A 7,492-nucleotide genomic window follows, 5' to 3' on the forward strand; every position below is an offset into this window, starting at 1 on the left:
TATTATTTTTTTTCCCCTTTACAATAGGGGCTATAATTTACCCTAAATTAAAGCATATAGATGTAATAACTGTTTAATGAAGAATGCTATATTTCAAAATGCAATCATTTTTTTTTTCAATGATGATTTTTATTACAGTTTTAGCAACAGTGCTCCATTCCCTTTTTATTAATGTATTTATGACCATAGAGCGTCTAGAGGGTTAAGGTTTCCTCTATGTTTATTGGGAAAATAAGTGTAATGTCCCCCTCTAGTGCTGAGTCAGAACATTTCCACTCGTGTGTTTTCGGATGCCGCCTCTCCTTACTATAATGTCCAATACAATAACATAGCCTCATTGAGCATATCAGGTATTATTTAAGCATTTTTCTTATTTTTTTTTTGCCGTCTCATCAGCCCGCCGTTCCCATGTCGCTTTGCCCGGTTTTAGGAGATCACATGTCCATCAAAGTCAATACTAACGATCAGGCTGAAGCCCATAGTGAATATGGAATAACAACACCCATCCATCATTGGAACATTGATTGAACTCCCTGCAGGTCTGTGTATCAGCATCTGCTTTATGATTTAGTCAATATCTCACGGAAAGGCACGGCTCGCTAATAAATCTGCTTTTTTTTTTTTCAAGCCACTTTTAAAACTGTAAGTATGTTTTATAGAAAGAAAATGAGAATGAATGCCACTGAGCAGTTTTGGGCCCCCTGCCGTACAGTTTTGTCAGCATAATATAAAGGGTATGTAAATCTTTCATAATATTGCCGAAGGTCCATTCCCACCGGCACTGTAATGTATGTGTCTGTGATTTTAGGAGCTTATTTATTATTGCTGTGTGGGCAGTGGGGGGGGGGGACAAGGGCCTGGACTAGGGGAAGGCAAAAGAGGACTAGTGCCCCCCCTACTGGTGTGCCTCTTCTGCCTTCCTCTAGTTCCAGCCCTGGTTTTTCCCATTGACTTGAATAGATTACACCACAAATATAAAGGTGGAAAATTAAAGGTGGAAAACATTGCATCACTCAGGCAAATGGGCAGCATTAAAGGAGAAGGAAAGTCAAAATCTATTAAGCACACTATTAAATAGTACTACTATTGCTGTGTAAAAACGCTATATTCCTGGCTTGCCTAATGAAAGATTTACAGAGATACACATACTAGAACTTACATACCGTATATACTCGAGTATAAGCCGAGTTTTTGAGTACTCAAAAAGGCACCCTCAGCTTATACTAGAGTATATACGGTAGTTACGTTCTCCCGGCCGCATCGCCCACCCCTGGACATATGCTTGTGCGCATCAAAGCCATTCAGAGGAATCAAAGCCCCATAAATACCTTCTCCTGCGCCGGAGCGCACCCCCGCCATGCATCGGCAGATCGCGCACGCACGTCACACGTTGCGCCCTGCGTGCGCTGAATGTTCGTTCTGGCGATGCACGGGGGTGCGCTCGGGCGCCGGATAGGAGAAGGAGAAGTACTCATGCTGAAGTATTTACGGGGGGGGGGGGGGCTATCTGCGTATACCGGATGGCTTTGAAGTAGTCATGCAGAAGTACTCGGGGGGGGGTGCGCTCGGATGGATAAGCCATGTGGATGGTGTGGCATCATTTTGAACTTATTGCCTTCCTTCAGGTTTCGCATAGCCCCTCAGCTGCCTCATTTGCCAATAGGACATCTGTAAGCCCAATAGAGTAAGCACTTGTTCCTTACTACAATATTTATTTGTTTTATTGCATATTTTGTGCATTTCCTGTTCAAAGGGCATGATACACAATATGATGTACTGCTTATGGCACTGCGTAAATAATAAAATACAGCCTAGGATATATTGCTTGCACGAGGCATGTACATGAAATTATTTACATTAGCAAGTTCTTCTTCCCATGTTTTGCTCTCAGGCATGAAACTGCTTAGAACGTAGAAGCCAGTGATGAGTATGTTATTGGCCTGGGGAAAAACTAACAAAGCACCATACTGCTTACCTCTCACCAGACACTTGGCAGAACTAGGATTTTACGCTACTGTAAATATGCAAGCTTAAATTTGGGCCAGGGAAAGGTAAGATGGCAACATAGAGCAGTGTTAGTTTTTTCCTCGGGCTCATGCATTTTTTTCCTAAAAAGAAAAAATGATAGGATTAAAAAAAAGTAGCAATTAAATTGAGATATTAACCTGTACAACCTTGCATGTGGTTATCTTATGTTGGATTCGCCTCATTTTCCAGCCCATACCTTGTGTTTATTAATATGATCATGTAAGCACTTGTGAGTGTCCTTTTATTAAATCATTTGATTATTGAAACTTAGCAGTAGCGGCTGCATTTCCCACCCTAGGCTTATACTCAAGTCAATAAGTTTTTCCAGTTTTCTTAGGTAAAATTAGGTACCTCGGCTTATACTTGGATCGGCTTATACTCGAGTATATACGGTACTTGTTTCAGTGAACGGCGCCGCCATCTTGTCCAGCGTGTCTGTATGGGCTGAAAAGCACAAGCCAGCCCCCCCTCCGCTCCCTGCTCCCCGCTCCTGTCACAAAGATTCCGCAGCTCCCCGCTCCTGCCACAAACCCCCCCAAGCTCCACAAACCCCCCCCCCCGCTCCTGCCACAAACCCCCCCAAGCTCCACAAACTCCCCCGCTCCTGCCTAAACCCTCCGCCGCTTGCAGCACTTGCCCCCCCCCGCTTCCCCCACCTGCTTGTCACAGAGTTCGGCGCCGCTGCGTCGCCATGGCAACCGGACGCTCCTGCCCTGTGTGCATGCGCCGCCTGCAGTAACAAGTCGCCAAGTCTTGAGTGATGCATTATGGGAATCTTCTCTACCCAGCTCAGCGTTTTTTTTTTCTGTTTGGCTTCTGATCTTCTGAACGGGAGAAATATGGGGAGACTTAAGGGAACTATTGAGACAACTGAAGGTATGCCTGCAGCTTGAGATTAACTCTTTATTAGCCTTTTCTTCTCCTTTAAAGGGACACTAAACCCTGCTTGGCCACCAACCACCAATCACAATTCACCTATTGACTTTTATTGGTTAAAATTTAAACTGCGCCATTCTTTAACTATTAATCCTAGGGTCCCTAAAGTTTGCAGGGTTAGTCACTGGGTAACTGCAGTTTCAGGTTAGAAAAAGTGGGCGGAGCCACCAACCTCCAATCAGATGTCACTTATTGACTTACAGTGGGGAAATTTAAATTGCTGCCATTCAGACACTATTAAAAGCAGGGTCCCCAAACTTTGCACAGTGATTTTTACTATATAACTGTGGTACAAGGTTAGGAAAAAGTGGGTGGAGCCAACAACATCCGGCATCCCGGCGGCCCAGTCCGACCCTGGATTCTACCCCTATGTAAGAAATTCAGCCCTAAATGCAGATTTTGCTTGGTAACGTTCAACAGCGCCCAACCAAAATCTTTTCTCCCATCCAATCGACTAGAAGACCAATATCCAAAGCTTTTGTGATATCGCTCACCTTATTGATCCACCATAAACACACCTCATTTCATATAATATCGCCGCGTGTACAGCCAGCTTAAGCTAAACTGAATATCCTATGAGGCCTCAAGAATGGCTCAGAAAAAAACTCACATGTTGTTATGATATGCTTTGTTAAAAACTTTGCTTTTCTTCTCTTCTTCTCCAATTATTTACAATGAAGATTTACTAAATCTTTATTAAGAGGACGAAAATGATGTCCATAAACATTGTTTGTTATTGTTTTTAAAAATTAAATAAAAACATATAATTAAATAAAAATAGTTTTGAAAAGGAATACTGCCTCGGCCAATCAATTCTTACCTTCCTCTTACATAGGAGCTATTCCTGCTGTATCCTGATTTTCTGTTCTTATATCTGCCACTAGGTGTCACTTGATTCCTATTCAGCAGTGCTGATGATTTCTGAGCTAATTTTGATTTGTGTGATGCTGAAATCCACTCCAGTCTTCACGGTATTCTGTTTTTTAGAAGTACAAAGTTAGGGCCCATTACCTCTAACTATATATAATGTATTTGGTGCTAAAATTCCCTTTGCCTCTTACTCTTTTTATGTATTTGGGGTGTCAGTGTTTGTATGGGCTTTAATGTACAAGCTGATTCTGAGGGTCTGAAACTAATGGCATATTAGCTTTCTGCCAGTTCATTTTAATTCATCTTGCCCACCAAAAAGCTGCTCCCCTGTGCCCCCTAGTTCTTTAAAAAAAGTTGACGAAAAACCTAATTGCACATGGAAAACAATTCACCAATGAGAATTCTAGTGGCCAAAAACTTCATTATAGATGCAAGAGAATTGACCAATGAGAATGCTGATTCCCAGAACCGAGTCAGGCATCTTGCTGTTATCTTACATACAGTGCTTACTATGTTATTTTGGCTTCATTACATGACAGTTGTATCAGGACATAAGGATAAAGGACAGACTTATCAGTACTGGAAAATGGTGCTTAAAGATTACAACTGTGGTTGCACGAGCAAAGAACAAGGAGGCAGATCAGCTGGGATTGGCATTAGAGGATTATTTTGCATTTAATGCAACCACAGCCCTGGAGAGCTGAGGAATAATATTTATTGCGCAATATTGTATTAAGGATACAACCCTGAAGTTGGTGGACTACAGCTCCCAGCATGCCTTAACCTTCATTATATGTTAAAGAATGCTGGTATTTGTAGTCCAGCAACAACTGAGTAAAGTGTAGTTGAGCAGTGCAGTACAATAAGGTTCAGTGCCCTTTTAAGAATTCCATAGATCAGGCATACAGCATGGTAGCCTCTACACACTTAAAAAAATACAGGTATGGGATTTATTATCCATAATGCTCGGGACCTAGGGTTTTCCAGATAATGGGTCCTTCCATAATTTGGATCTCCATAAGTCTTCTAAAAAAAACAGTTACTTTACTCAGCTGTTGCTGGACTACAAATCCCAGAATAATGTAACATATGATGAAGTTTGAGGCATGCTGGGAGCTGTAGTCCAGCAACATTAGGGTTGTATTCTTAAAGCAATATTGCACAATAAAACTGTTCAGGCTCTCCAGTGCCCGTGGCAGCATTGAAATGCAAAACAATCCTCCAATGAGAATCCCAGCTGATCTGTGTAAATCTGGCTCCCTGTTCTCTGTTCCAGCAATTGGAGTTGGGAGCATTAAGCACAGTTTCCCAGCACTGAACAAGTCTGTCCTTTATCCCCATGTCTGATTCCTGTGTCATATAATGAAGGGAAAAAATGACATAATTATCTCTATATGTAAGATAACAGCAAGATGCCTGACACAGTGCTGGGAATCAGCATTCTCATTGGTTAATTCTCTTGCATCTTTTTCAGTTTTTCAGTCAGTAGGATTCTTATTGGTGAATTGGTTTACATGTCTAATTATGTTTTTCATCAACTTCTATAGAGAACTAGGGGGCGCAGTGGAGCAGCTTTACGGTTGGGTTTAGTGTCCCTTTATATAGACCCAATAGGATTGTTTTGCCTCCAATAAGGATTCATTATAGCTTAGTTGGGACCAAGTAAAAAGTATTGTTTTAGTATCACAGAAATCATTTTTAAAATCTAGAATTATTCACTTATAATGGAGTCTGTGGGAGATGGTCTTCTCGAAACTTTCCAGATAATGGGTTTCCTGATAACAGATCCTATACCTGTACAGATTGCCGATGAAATGAATACACACCTGATGCTATGTTTGCAGTAAATGACACTCAATAGATAAACAGGGCAGTCAGTAATCCTCATTTTAATTCCATGTTTATCTACATGACATCTTGTCTTTGGAAAACAGTTCCCCCGGCAGATGTATAGTAAGAGTCATTACTCACCCCGCTTGGAATTGCATTAAGCAGCCCATACCGGAGGGCTTTAGGATGTCATATCAACTATTAGATTACAAACACCATCAGAGACCTGAAGTCACATTTGTTAATGTCAGCATTTGCCTCTCTCATTGGCTGTTCATCGACTCCATCCTTTAAGGCAAGGTTGCCGAGATTGGGCTATCAGTCTCTCTCCCCGGTCTGAGATGCCGTCTCGTCCCTCTGTAAGTTTTACATTCAATATCGCGGCCGTGGAGAAGAAGAGGAAAGGAGGATTTCCAAATCCACGACTTCATTGAAAATTTCAAATGGATACCAGCTGCTTAGAGGTTCATATTATACTACAGAAAGTTCTTATTTGTCTATTGCACCAGACACTGTCATTCATTTGAGGGGTTTGTATTACTCAATAGGTGGAGAGCGACGATAGGAAATCACTTATTGATAATGAAGCTAAAGAGAAAAAACTAACGCCGAATGTTTGCTGGGCTGGCTTTAACTTGATCAACTCCATCCTCGGCACAGGAATGATTGGTAAGTTATACATTTTATTCCAACATATTCACCAGGGTATTGGGGATTTCCAACTTCTTACTCTCCATCTGTTGGTGAACTCTTTCCAACAGCCAAGGGGAGCTATCTTCCATGCACTGATAAATCACTGCCTATACCAGTTGAGACTTTTTTCCTGTGACTTAATAGGATTTAGGATAAATAGAAAATTCATATTGGGCTTTTGCTAACAAAACAGTCACAACAAAGGGTAAAGGTTGTGAACTGTTAATCTAATTATCTACCTCTAACCAAACATGGAGTACCTTCAGTCTTCTTGTTTGCCCTGTTTAGCTCTACAGGTATGGGACCTGTTATCCAGAATGCTCAGGCTGGGATTTTCTGGAAAAGTGGTATGTCTGTAATTAAGATCTTCATTCAACATTAAGTCTGCTAAAAATAATTCAAACATTCAATTAACCCAGTGGTATTGTTATGCTTCCAATAAGGACCAATTATATCTTAGTTAGGATCAAGTACAGGTACTGTTTTATTATTACAGAGAAAAGGGAATCATTTAACCATTAAATAAACCCAATAGGGCTGTTCTGCCCCCAATAAGGGGTAATTATATCTTAGTTGGGATCAAGTACAGGTACTGTTTTATTATTACAGAGAAAAGGGAATCATTTAACCATTTAATAAACCCAATAGGGCTGTTCTGCCCCCAATAAGGGGTAATTATATCTTAGTTGGGATCAAGTACAGGTACTGTTTTATTATTACAGAGAAAAGGGAATCATTTAACCATTAAATAAACCCAATAGGGCTGTTCTGCCCCCAATAAGGGGTAATTATATCTTAGTTGGGATCAAGTACAGGTACTGTTTTATTATTACAGAGAAAAGGGAATCATTTAACCATTAAATAAACCCAATAGGACTGTTCTGCCCCCAATAAGGGGTAATTATATCTTAGTTAGGATCAAGTACAGGTACTGTTTTATTATTACAGAGAAAAAATTCATTTGTAACATTTTCAATTATTTGCTTAAAATTGGATCTATGGAAGATGGCCTTTCTGTAATATGGAGCTTTATAGATAAATGGTTTCTGGATAAGGGATCCCATACTTGTAAAAATAACAAAAATGTAGGTTTTCTGTGACTAGAACAAAAGCTAAAAGTATGTTCATTGCATTT

Source organism: Xenopus tropicalis, chromosome 9 (assembly GCF_000004195.4).
Source record: "Xenopus tropicalis strain Nigerian chromosome 9, UCB_Xtro_10.0, whole genome shotgun sequence".
Taxonomy (NCBI): Eukaryota; Metazoa; Chordata; class Amphibia; order Anura; family Pipidae; genus Xenopus; species Xenopus tropicalis.